Raw genomic sequence first — 14,421 nt, 5'->3', positions numbered from 1 at the left:
AGGTCTCTGGGTGGGCGGACCCCATACATGATGCTCTTTGGCATACGAATGTTTGTCCCGGACCTTGATGGTCTAGACATGGCGGCGGCGGCCGCACCCTTTGACGTAGATGATCACTGTGCTGTATTGCAGAATCTTCAAGAAGCCAGAGACAGTCTAGCGAAGGAACACGTACCCTCCTCATCTGATGCTGAGCTTCAGATTCCGGTAGTCGGCTGGCTACCTCGAGCTGGTGATCTGGTCCATGAGAAGGTGGAGAACAAGAAGGAGTTCGGTCCCTCTTATCGTGCACCAGTTCCAGTGCTTGGAGTACAGGGTACACGAACAGTCATTTTACCTCCACTTCCTGGTCGAAAGGATAACAGGTACATCTCTATTGACAATGTCAAGCTACAGCGAGTGGCCGATTCTTCTTAGTATGACACCGGCAGTTTCTTGCCCTTCGATGCTGAGAAATTCTGTTGTGGCCCCAGCTTCTAACACCGTGCCTGATGTTGCCGTCGAGATGCATACAGTTACTGGTCCTTTATTGCCACCGACACCTGGTGGTGTACCTGAAGATGTTGAGTATGCTTATCCTGCGGATGTTCCATTGCCTGTTTTACAATCCACCACAGTTACCCAGTCACGATACTCTTTTGACTCTAATTCAATGACTTCCATTGCCCCGTCCAAAGTTTCGATTTTTGTGGCCTGGTTCAAAAGACATTTTTTAATTCCCCCTTGGACTTACATATGGCTGGTGCTCATGTGTATTTTTTTGTTTATGTCCATTGGCTTTGTGGTAGTGTTTTTTAGACTTATCAATGGACACTACCTGAAAGAAAGATCTACAATTTGACTAATTGATGGAACTTTGGCCCCCCACTCCTCATCACATATCATGAAAAGGGACCAGACTTTTGTGAACATTACTGCCTGGCCTGTATGTGATGGGATCGCTTGGGATGCTGTAAAATTTCAAATTCATGGGCCCACTGAAGTAATTATTGTGCCAAATGTATTTCGTGTTTCTATGGGTGACGTAGTTAAGCAGAACATCCACTCAGATGACTGGGATGTGCAAGCTATAGAAGCACTGTTTTCTGATTTAAAATATTATGCTGCATTTGATGCTGAAGATTTGTATTTAGATACTGCAAATTATGATGAGCAATTCTGCTATCAACATTATGGCACACATTTCCTACACAGAGCAAATACGTTTAGGAATTTAGTTAATTTTACACAATGGGAACATTGTCCAACCCCTATGCCTGGCAGCTCCAACACGTTAGTGAACAAATTCACATACTTTTCTGATTTTAGTGTGTCGAATCCGGCCTCCTTTTATTTTAGGGTTGCGGCTGAGTCTGCTTCTAAGATTAGACTGACACACACCAAATTATTGTATTCCAAGTCCTTTATGGACGAGTTGGCAATTGGAGGCTATCTTTACGGTATGGGGTTCCCCATTCAAGCCTAGAGACCTTTTATTAGTCTAATAATAATATTAGTTTACTAGCGAAAGGAAGGTGGCTGATATTCACTGTCATTTTAGTATGATTACTCCTTTCATTTCCTATGGTATTGTAACTATGCTGATGGTTTTGATCTTAATCATTTGTCTGCTTATGTTAGCCAAAGTACTGCATCTTAGGACACGAGGTTTATAAAATAAACTCTTTAAACTTTACTGTGTCTCTGTTTATTCTGTTGTGGACTGATATGAGAATAATTACGAACAGGTATTTCTGATTCCCACCATTCCTGAGAATACCCTAAGTCGCTTGTTCTGGGTTGTCTATACATTGGGACCGCCGAGCTAAACCTCGGATAACGAATGGGACACTGATGCTGGTCGGATAAGGGGTTCTGGGTTCTGAGGTGAGTTTTTGGTACACCACAATTCACTGAGGTCCTGGTTTCCTGTGCATAGTTCTGTGCATAAGCAGAATCCCTGCAACAGAGCCATTAGCAATGATCCAGCCGCATGACAGTCCATCATCATTTTTCACACCATTCCAACTCATTAATTTGCACAGCATAGCAACCTCAGTTTAGATCAGCCACATGAAAATCAATCTCGACCCTGCTCCAATGGGAACAGTTCACCCCGAACTGCCAGATGCTCCCGGAAACCAAGGACCAGTTTCACCCTTATTAGGGCTCATCAGCAAGGTATAGCTCGGTTCCAGTGGCATAGTGCGCACGGGACGCACATCTGGGTATACCCGTACCACTTGGAGCGACATGCTGAAGTATACAAAATGTGATGATGGAATGCTTTGGTTAATCCAAGCCACCAGGAAATTACTCGAGCCACAACCCAGTCCATCGTTATTTTGCACTCCGTGCCACCTCAGTTTGGACCCAGCCATATACAAATCAGTGTCAACACTGCTGAAATGGGAACAGTCCAGCTCAAACTGCCAGGCATGGTTCGCCCTTATTAGGGTTCATCAGCCAGGTATAAATTGGTTCCAATGGCACAGTGCCCATGGAACCCATGTTCAAATACATGTACTTATTTGAGCACCCATACAAACTATATGTTTTTTCCAGCAAATTCAGGGCTAGCTCTTTAAAACTTGAAAATGTATTGAAAAATGACGACTTGTTTTTATTTTTTAACAAGTTTGCTCAATATTTTGTTGTTTTCTTGAATGCACATACTTAAATCCCGAAATGCTTAAGTCTCGGAATGTCACTGGTAATTTGAAGACATATCAATCTCAGGGCCATATGGAAAGAATAAAACCAATATTTTTTTCTAATTCTGTCAAGAAATGGAATCTAGTGCTCCAAACCAGACCTCTCCTGCCCTGACTGTCTGGCTGGGTGAATACTTTGAATTTAACATTTGTCAGACTTTAGTAGTTATATTCCAATATATGGTAATACCCTCCAGTCTTTCTACCATAGACACATATTACCTGCCAAGGCTTGACCCACATCTGTGTTTCTCGGGGTATCCCTGAGCATTGGGGCATGTAGGGATTTACTATGGGTTTGCGGTACTCAGTGGTTATAAACTGAATGCAGTGCATTTAGGAAATTTGGTGAACAACTCAAAGAAAAATACTGATTTACTGTACCTGTTGTTTGGTTGCAGGTATCAGCCCTGGATAGGTAGGAAGGGTACTCCCCATAGTTTTGCCTAAACTATTGTTGTTGGTTTTAGACCTCTACACACTTTACACCTGCTATTGAGCAGTAAAGTGATATGATCTCCCTTGAAAAGGCACTGAAACTGGCATTCACAATTAGCATATATTAGTTACCTATATTTCCATAGTGTATGGTAACACAGAGCCTGTAAATTAAATGCTACTAGTGGGCTGCAGCACTCATTTGGCCATCCACTACAGTAGCACGCTAAAGCACGTCTCAAGGCCTGCCAGCGCAGTCTTGCTTTGCAGTTTTTACTAATGCTAAATTGGCCTCTAAAAATAACCTTTTTGACAGGCCTAAACTCTCATATCATATATTTGTAAGCCACCCCTAAGGTAGGCCTTATGCCCAATCAGGTAGGGTGCATGGTAGGACATGTAGAAAATAATGTCACACATGTCCTAACAATCAAAAGGTCCCATAAACCCTTTTTATTGTGGCAACTTTAGCTGATTTAGCGGATTATATTATAACACCATAAAATGATATGTTGGGGTCGGAAGCAACTAAACATCTAATTTAATGACTCATCTTTATAGTTATTCAAAATCTAATTTGAAATTTGACTAGTTATGTTGGAAAAGATACTTTTGGAAATGTTACCTCTCCCTGCCTAAACCTTTGGAGCCCTTTCTGCCAGTATTTAACTGTAATCTGACTGCTGATGCCTCCTCTGTGGTGAGATGTGGTTTGCTCCCAGACAGAGGACAAGGGGCTTGAGTGCAGTGAGATCTTGGCCTTCCCTTGACAGGATGGCCTGGGGGCTGTGCCATAGACTAGTTACACTTCAAAGAGGCCTACCCTGTCACAAGCAGGTGAACCTGCCTCTAGGCCTGCTCCCTTTCTCTGTCCCTTTTTTGTCCTTTTTGTGTCATTGTATTTATTAAAATATTTACTATTTTTCTTGTGTTTTAACATTCTTACTGTTTAGGTACTGCATAAATGCTTTATACCTTGCCTCTAAGGTAAGGTTAGCTGCTCTGTGCCATAGCTAGCATGGGCATGAGCACAGGTTTATTGAGCAACTTTTATTATTGAGCAACTTTTATGATTCACCATCACAGGTATTGTGATTATTATTTAAGGTGGGTCCTCAATTCCTCAACTAATGCTCCAATTTCTTACAAGAAGCATACCATGAGCATTTATATTACAAATTTACACATCATAATGTTTCTATCACTGGAGACCACATCTCCCTTGCCCTGACTGACTGGATGGAGAACATGCTGAAGATGACATTTATCAAATTTTTGTTGATCATTTCCAAAGCATGGTAATTTACTCTCGTTTCCCCAAGGCAGGAACATATCCCTGCCAGTGCTTAACCCAGACATGGATGGGTTTTCAATGGATTTGGGGTGACCGTAGGCCAAAAATGAGGTGCAGCGCATTTGGAGAAATTAGAAAGGGAGTGAAAACGAAATACCAATTTTGTTACCTGTGTTTCAATTACATGTATCAGCTGTGGGCTGAATGGAAAAACACTTCAATATCTTTTTCAACTTCTGAACATCCTAAGGTTTTTATCATTGGGTGTCAACCCTCCCTCATTTGCTAGGAGAATGTGCCCAATATAATATTTGTCAGAATTTCAATTATTTTTGGAACATTGTAATTATCTCCCATCTTCTTCACAGTGAAACACATCCCTATCAAAACTTGACCTAACTTGTGTTCACGAGTCATCTGAGTTTCGCAGTAATAGACATATATGGGTTTTTCATGGAGTACTGGCCCTCAGAAGATAAACTGGGTGCATTGCATTCTGGAAATTTAAAAAGCAAACAAAATCAAAATGCCTTTTTTATGCTACTTGTCTTCTGGTCATTGGTATCCGTCCTGTGCTATATATTAATATCCCAGAAACATAAATGCTCAACATGTACATATCGTAATGTTTCCATCTCTGAATGCCCTACCTCCATCACTGATTGGCTGGCATGAACAATGCATTGAACAAAAGGTTTGTTAGATTTTCTGCTTTTTCCCTAAATGATAGTAAGTCTCTTTAATCTTCCTCAGACAGGGACATATCCCTGCCTATGCTTGACCAACATTATTAGACATATGTATAGCTGTGAGAGGTTTAAGTAGGATTTAACGTACTACTTACAATGCAGCGCATCATTTGCAAAAGAACAAGTGCTGGTACACTAAGCTTTACTCAGAAGCACGCGGCGCGTACAAATAAATGATGGTGCACCCAATACCAACACTGCATTGACTTTATTCCACCTCGAGCCTCTTTAATCCACTACCAGACACTCCCTGTTCCTATATCTCACTCTTGTAAGTTCCTTCTTTCTTCCCTTATGATGGGTTTTCCATCTTTATTCTCTTTCCGGTTTGTTTTCTTTTCGCTCTCTTGCTCTCGGTAAATGTCCAATGCAAAAATGAGTGACATAACTGGTTTATATTAAGCACTGATACCATGGAATTTTTTGGGGGGGAGCGTTTCCATGGTAATGACTGTAGTATTTAAGCCTGGATCATCTATGAAGACCTACAAACCCTAGACATTTCTCAAAACTAAAGAGCCAGAAAATTCCAGGATGATTTGGCTTGCTTGGATCCCAGCACGTTTTATTATCCAGAATACCCTTCAGAGTTTAAACTATGGGTTGAAAGAATAACAATTTCCTCAGTTTTCTGGGATAGGAAACTTCACAACTTCAGGTAATGGGGAAAATTACCACCAAGCAATATTCCCAAGCCCAATAAAATGCGTGGGTGAACCTACTCCATGGAACAGGAGAAGGCCTGAACATTAACCATGTGAGGACTACTTTGACACTACGCCTGTGTGAAGTACTAATGTTTACACACCACCTCTATAATAAGCTTATCTGCTCTGTGCCAAGCTACCAAAAGGTGAGCCCGGGTTATCTTTCATGTGTGACTTCCTTACCGTGGCGGAAGTGGTCAGGTCTGCCTGGCTGAGGTGATTGCCCTAGCCAACCAGAAATGGCCAGGTCTGACAATCACAAATGAATATCCACCAAAAAATAAGTGCACTTCCATGCCACAGCTGGTGGACCATTACTTTACTTTGCCAATGCTATTCTTCATTCATTATTTACCTCTTTTTCATCTTTGTATTTAAACTATGTCTTCAGGTTACAATAATTCAAAACCTATTCTTTGCACCAAAAGCAATCATATCTTCCAGCTATGTTCATTACAAAGGCTTCTGTACCAGGAAACCCTTCTACACAATGGTAATTTTTAAGTTGAGGTTTTATTGCAAGCACATGACCACCATGTTTAAGTGAAGGTTTGTTGTTTTTTTCTTCTTTTTATTTTTGTGATATGTGCTTACAATACAAACAAATTAGTAAAATTAACCATCGCACCGCCTTGCCAATGCCAGGCCTATTCGCTTTGCCAGTGCTTGTGTCAATTTGTGAATTTACCTGTCGTAAAAAAACTTTGAGTTGTTAGGCAGAGAGAATCAAATAAACAAGATGATTTTGTTTTAACATTGGCCAGAAGGAACCCATATAATCCGCTGAGGCTGGGAACTGAGCCAGCCCTCTCAGAGGTGGGCTCTAGAGATCTCCATATGTCTGGAGGTCCCTCAGATCGACAGGGGCTCTAGAGATCTCCAGATGTCTGGAGGTCCCTCAGACCGACAGGGGCTCTAGAGATCTCCATATGTCTAGGAGTCCTACAGAGCGACAGGGGCTCTAGGGATCTCCATACGTCTGGAGGTCCAACATACCGACAGGGGCTCTAGAGATCTCCCCGTATGTCTGGAAGTCCTACAGACTGACAGGGGCTCTAGAGATCTCCGTATGTCTGGAGGTATTACAGACCAACAGAGGCTCTAGAGATCTCCATCTGTCTAGAAGTCCTACAGCACGACAGGGGCGCTAGAGATCTCCATATGTCTGGAGGTCCTACATACTGACAGGGACTCTGGAGATCTCCATATGTCTGGAAGTCCTACAGACCGACAGGGGCTCTAGAGATCTCCATTTGTCTGGAGGTCTTACAGACCGACAGGGGCTCTAAAGAGCTCCATATGTCTGGAAGTCCTACAGACCGACTGGGGCTCTAGAGATCTCCATAAGTGTGGTAGTCCTACAGACTGACAGGGGCTCTAGAGATCTCAACGTGTCTGAAAGTCCTACAGACAGACAGGGGCTCTACAGATCTCCATGTGTCTGAAAGTCCTGCAGACAGACAGGGGCTCTAGAGATCTCAATGTGTCTGAAAGTCCTACAGACAGACAGGGGCTCTAGAGATCTCCATGTGTCTGGAAGTCCTACAGACCAACAGGGACTCCAGAGATCTCCATAAGTGTGGCAGTCCTACAGACTGACAGGGGCTCTAGAGATCTCAATGTGTCTGAAAGTCCTGCAGACAGACAGGGGCTCTAGAGATCTCAATGTGTCTGAAAGTCCTGCAGACAGACAGGGGCTCTAGAGATCTCAATGTGTCTGGAAGCTATCTTGCAGATGAGTCACTCTCTGCATAGTGTAGCGTTTCATCTAAGTAATATGGTGTTAATGACTGACAAATAACCCCTCCCTCAGCTATGGCAGGCATAGTTCACACCAACGCCTGTCTGTGAGTAGTGTGACTTTGTGGGTAATTGTGAACATTACCTAGTGACTTCTTCGAAGTGTGAAATTTGTGTTGCTCATATGCACACTTCTGGGGGGACTAGATACTTCTCACTGAGTCCAACTGGGAAAAAGCTTGATATTTCTCATGTGTGGGATCTGAAGTAATGTTCACTCAGATCTCTCCCAGCGCCACTGTTGTGCCTTTAACACGTTTACAATGACTTGCACACAATTAGTGCACTTTATTTCTATATTTGCTGCCTTTGTTTAGATTGTATTTTATATCTGGTGCTCCCGGTGAAGTGCTCACTGTACCTCCCTAATGTTTGTGGATGGCAGGAACGTTCTGGGTGTGTGCTGTCTTTTCCTCTGCCTGTCCTCCGCTATTCCCTTGACACCAGGGCACAAGTCCTAAAAGAAGAAGCGGGGGATGCTGACGTCACGAAAGGTGGCTTTCACCATCATGTCCCTCATTGGTTCCCTCTTCTCTGCTCCTCAGTGTGGCCTGGAGCCTGGTTCTCTTGTGCTCTCTGATTCCTCACCACTGAGTCTCAGCTTCTCTTTCTCTTCCTTCCTTCCTTGCGAGGGGCTGCGGCTGCTGATTACCTTCGAATTCAAGCCATTCTGGGCCTCAAGCTCTTTACTGTAGCCTCAGCTTGAAGTTGGCTGCAATGTATTGAATTATAGCATTTATATAGTGCTTACTACCTTTGTGTGGGGCACTGAAGCGCTTACCTAAATGGATGTTACGCTATATCGTGTGTGTGTGGTTGGAATTAGATTGTTCCTATGTGAGAAGTGTTTCCAGGTCATGCGTGATGACCAACGAGGTGCGGTTATCGTGTTCCGGGATGCAGCGCTTGTTGTTGGGTGGGGGTACGCAAGAGATGGAGGCGTACATTATAAACATAATAAGGACTAATCAGCTCAGTCACGGGGGGCAGGGAGCTGTGTCGACAACAAGGGGGGTAAATCCGAGAAGGTCCAGTAATCCATCTGCCAGGGGCGGCCTTAGGCATGTGCAAGCTGTGCACCTGCACAGGGCCACCAAACCCCAGGGGCCACCACGTGGAATCGGATACAATACATATTCGTGGCGGTCCCTGGCAGGGATTTGGCGCATGAACGACTGAGGCGTGCTAAATCTAATGTGATGCACGCTGAATGGTTGTTCTTATACTCTTTTCCTTTCTAACCCAGTCTCGTCTTTGTGTGGGGTCGGCCTTGTTTCGGGCTCTTCTGGTAGGTCTTGTGCTTGTTTAGAACTTTTTTTCCAGGATAATCGAGCTTGTTTTAATAGTCCAGATCTGGCACCTCCGGAGGCTCGCATGCGCGCGCATGCGCAGTGCCCGCGAGTCCTGCAGTGAAGGGGTTACAGAAGCACCATGCATCACTGGCGGCAGGAGGGGTGGCAGCACCCGTGCCCGGCGTGCAGCGAGCAGCACCGAGACCGGCCAAGGCCATGCACCGGCGCGCCTAGAGACCCTGGGCAAGAAAGGCCACCTTGCAGAGGATACCATGCCAGTGTGCAACCTTTGGTGCCAGCTGCGAGGTGAGCAGCCCGAGGGTCAGGGCATGGGGAGGGGGAGTGAGGAGGTCAGCGTGTGCCACTGCAGAGTGAACCCGAGGGAAGGTGAGCCAATGGACGAGGGTGTGGGGAGCCCTGGGGAAGAGGGCAGATCAGGCATAGGAATGTATCCCAGCCCATGGGGGTGAGGAGCCGGGGGCGTGGGGAAGGTTGGGTGAGGATGTTATTGTAGATTGTGTGTGCTTTGGGTCTGGGTGGAGGTAAGCCATGTGAGGTGGCGAGCTGGAGGTATTCTGGTGGTCATGGGAAGGGAGGGCATGATGAATCGTGAGAGAGAGCCTCTCTCTCACGATTCATCTCTGAGAGGGCGCGGGACGGAGAGGTGGTCACCGTGCGCCAGGGGTAGGGAGTGGTACAGATCGGCGCTGTATGTTGAGGGAAATGTGAGTCAGGAGTGCAGGGGCGGTGTTTACTTGTGGCTGAGGGGTGGCATGGTGACTTTTGGAGGTGTAACTTGGGAGGCACGGTCGTATTGGGGGGAAGAGGAGAGCAGGGTACGAGGTGTTAGACGTAATGTTAAGGATTCATTAAAATGATTACAATTACTTATCAACAATCATGAAAACAGAGTATGAAGCTGATACTTGTGCTCTTATGAGTGGATCTGCCTGCACAAATCTTTTAAAACATCGAGTGTTCGAATGTACTTGGCATTTGGTTATGTCTGTTTATATGGTGTTGAGGCAGACATGAAATGCAAGCACCTATGGATGGACGCCTGGAATAGGATGGCAGTGCCTACCCATGTTAACTCAATCTAATGCCCTTTTGCAGAGACCTTGGTAGGAGACTGGCTTCTTGATCATTTCTTTAATTACATTCCAGTGCTTGTCATGTGACTAGCATAGAAAACTAGTTTAACTAGTCCTCAGTTTGCAATTGGTGAAGCAGCCTTCTCTGTCCATACTAGGGGCATAGTTACCATTGGTTCAGCAAGTACAGTGGTACTGAGACCCAAAACCCTCAGGGACCCATTGAACCCTGATAATTGCTATATTTTACTTCCTGAGCAGCAGCCAAAGGGGCCATTTTCCTTGCTTATGCCACGGCCCATGGGGTCGTTGGTACGCTGTGCTAGTGATTCGTACGTCTGCTTGAAAGTTGTCTCCTGACTGGATGTTCCTTGCACATTAATTTTGCTTCAGAGAACCTCTAGTGCCTTTTCATAGCCTTAGGACTCACTGTAATTAATCCTTGTTTAATAGGTGCTCTGTAAAGCGAGCAGAACTGGTTGCTGGAATATGGCACTATACAAGAAACCTTAATTAAATATATTGTATTTTGTCTTTTGACAATGTGGTAAAGTAGACGAGTCTTTGGTTACCTGTAGGCTGTCTTCAGGATCTGTTAGTGACGTACTGAGACAGGTCTCTGTGTGCCATGATTTCAAGGTAGCTTACTCTCTTCCTGCTAAGGTCACTTCCCAAATAGATCATGAATTATTCTCCAGGCTCTACTGTTCTCAGTGGACTGAGAAAACAGACCTTGTATGCCAAGTCACATGATCTACCCTATAGTTTTATAACACTCTTCAAATAAACCTTCCATATGTGGCTAGTCCTCATAATGTGTCATACATGTAGTGGGAAGGGTAATTACTATCAATCAGTCAGGGTTTGTAAAGCTCAGCGGCTTCACACATAAGGGTCTCGAGGCGGTGTGGGATTCATGCTGCTGGATCATGCTGCTTGTTGGTTGAACAGCGAGGTCTTGTGGTCCTTCCTGAACTGCTGGAGCGATGGTGAGGCTCTGAGGTGCAGGGGGAGGGTTTTCAGGTCTTCACTGCCAGGTGGGAAAAGTAGCGGCCTCCACTGTTTTATCAGCGGCTGCATTGGGTGGCTGCTAGGGAGATGGTTCTGGAACATATTTTCCTGGTAGGTTGGTGGAAATTCACTCGTTCATTAAGGTATGCTGGTCCTTCATTGTGTAGTCCAGGGAAGACATGGCTTGGCAGTTCGGGCTGGACTGTTCCCATGAGGCACAGGGTCAAGGCTGATTTGCATATGGCCATGTCTGAACTGGGGTGGTGTGGTGAGCAAAAAAACGATGGATTTAGGCCCAGATCTCTGTACTGGGGTGAATGTATGACATCGTTCTGCATTCTGTTCATCAACTGTTGTTTTTGCAAGAAAATAAAAATGACACATCAAAATCTTTCAGCAGCCGCCACTGCTGATTGTCTTCTTTTTTTCCCTACCCACTGCTAGCCTCGCCCGCTGCATTGCAAGCAAAATGAAGAGAATTCGAGTACACAAATCTGGTTATTCGAAACGAAAGAGAAAGGTGGCTCAGCAGGCTTTCGTAGTGTCACAGGAAGGAGCAATCCTGAACTTTATAACCCAAGGGAAACCTAAAGATGGAGAATCCTCTGGCCAGAGTACTGCTGATGCACTAGGTAAAACAGGCGCTGACGACCATAAAGAACAAAAAAATGATGATATCCATGAGCAGAATGATACTCATGAGCAGACCAATGAAAATGAACAAGGTGACTCTGAAATTGATACAAACATGCAGCAATTACCAACTCAGGATGAGGATTATTACAAAAGACCCTCAGACAGAGAAACTGAACCATCATTCATCGGTCCATCAACATCTGGCATTCTGAAGGAGGTTCAGAGTTTACAGACGGATGATGCTGGTATTGAAGAGGAAGCCAAAGAGCAAGACCATGTTACAGACCCGTGTTCTGAATATGATTTATGTGATTGGACGGATCCTACTTTGTGGCCGAACTCTCTTACGGACGCGCAACGTGTTTTCTTGTTGAAAGGTGTCCATCCAGAGACCCAGATTCTAAAACAAAGTATCCAAGTGATGAGCACTCAAAAAGTAAACGTCGTTTTTCTGTTACCATGTTACTGGTCATCTAACGCCTTTTCTGGACGTTTTATTAAAACACCTTCCTGAGCTCCGCCCCGCCCGGACTCCCTCTTCCGGGGCCCCCTACCTGCGCTCCCTGCACAGGGCCACCATGAGCCTAGAGCCGCCCCTGCATCTGCTGACATGCAGGGGTGGTGCTGGTTGAGTAAAGGACACTAGAAGGGCAACAATGGAAGCCTTGCGCCATTTTCTTTTCTTGCATTTATTTTAAAGGCAGGGATACTGCCTACAGTTGAACACACCATGAAGGAGGGCAGCGGTGCAGGGGAACTGAGCAGAAACTTCCCAATCTTTAAAAGGACCGGATTCCACCTACTCCCGCTAGGCTGAATGGAAGCAAAGTGATTAGAGCAGGGCTCACGTTCATGGCAGCTCTCAAGCAACCATTGGCTCTCAAAGGCAGACAAGCCCTAGTTGGAGCGTGGGTCAGGCCCCAGCCAGACTGGCACTCTGCTCGTGTGGGTGCGAGACGAAGCGCTTGGAGGGGTGCTGCTCGCACAGCGCTAGACCGAATCGGCTTGCTTCGTGTCACTCTGTTGCCCTCACTTCTCTGTGTGAGCCCAATACTTTTCTAAGACCTCGGACACACTTGCTCTTTTTAGTTCACATAAGGACTCTTCCTCCTGATCCTCTGAAATTTCCTCCCAGAACAATTCCACTTTCATTATTAGAAGTGGGTGACATTTTCAGCTAAAAAAGAGACAATATCTTGAAAGGAGACTTGCCCCGCTGCCATTGCTTCAGCTAGGAAAGCTGCCTGGCAATGATCTTGCATTGTTATTTGTCCAGCCGTCCCAGCTCTTCTCTGTGGACAGCATTCCTCTTCTCTACAGTTCACTGTTAAAAGAGAGAGCCATGTATGGCTCTTTTCAATGCAGTCATTTTTAGGTCTGTCCAGAGGCAGGTGTCTGCTAGAGCTCATGTTATGAACAGTAAAACATCTACAGAGAGCAGTCATTGGTTGCTTTGGGTCAGCCCTCTTTATCTATTGGTTGATTTCCATTCACATGCTGAATCAGCAATAGAATACGTGAAGCATGGACCACGTGATCGAGTGACCTAGTCATCTGCTTCTGAAGCGCTGTATTCTCTTCGTTGATTGCCTTGCCATAAAAAGACAGTTACATCCTTGTGTATTGTTCGCAGCCTATCCATCAGAAAGGCCTGCGCTCCCTACAGCAGACGCCTGCGCGTTACTGACCTGTGCGCTGCTTGCGCTCTCCTAATACCAACATACTCACTGTAACTGAAATCAAAGATTTGAGTCAGCGGCAGCGTGTTCTGTGTTCAGGCGGCTCCCCTCTGGATTGGGGCCCACTTTCTTTGCAATGGATCATCTTCTGTTTTTTATGAAAGCTGTAAAAAACTTGTTATATACTCTATAGTATTTATTTATCTTATATTGTGCCCATCTTTATTTGACATACTCAATGTGCAGTTTCTCCTTTTAGCGCCAGGAAGCCTTTGTAGGCACTGTGTTCAAGAAAATGAATAATAACAAAAAGTGATCCCTCACAGCCTCACCTCTCCCTCCCAGTGGATCCAGGTACCCAATGCGTCCACGCAAGCACAGAGGAAGAGTGGGCAGGGACACTGGCCAGCCACCACTCCATCCAAGTGGAGGACAGCTGGAGACAAAGGAAGGGACCCCCAGTGCAAGAGAGACACAGGCAAAGGAGAGAGACATAGAGACATGCACAAGAGCTTCCAGTTCCACTGACACACCCAGGCCCCCTCCAACTGTGAGTCCATGATATTCTCCACCACAGCCACTTTCTCATTCCCCTGCATATCAAAGCCGTCTCCTTGATTCTTGAATTCAGCAAGAAATTAAAGACCTGACTCTTCACCAAGCCTGCTCAGCCTTGTTCCATACAGCTCCTGCTTCAGCACCAGGATACCCCTGGGTGAGTTGTGCGCTACACAAATACTCATAACATAACATACCATTGTGATGCTAAGAAGTCTTGTGATGTTAAACAGTGGTCCACATGTCCAGAACTGCAGTCACACTCCAAGAAGATTATTGCGCGACACCACCTACGTTTCAAGACACCAGTTCCATATCCCAAGAAGCCAATCGCAAAACACTATGCCCACATTCAAAGACAAAACATCTGTAACACCTGAAAGTGATTCCACAACTACACACCAACCATCCAAGCTTCAATGTACATACTTCGAGGAATTAATGCTGCAAGAATACCACATCCCAAGATT

Source organism: Triturus cristatus, chromosome 1_1 (assembly GCF_964204655.1).
Source record: "Triturus cristatus chromosome 1_1, aTriCri1.1, whole genome shotgun sequence".
In the NCBI taxonomy this organism is placed as follows: domain Eukaryota; kingdom Metazoa; phylum Chordata; class Amphibia; order Caudata; family Salamandridae; genus Triturus; species Triturus cristatus.
The sequence above is the reverse complement of the archived record's forward strand: the minus strand, read 5'-3'. Positions refer to the sequence as shown.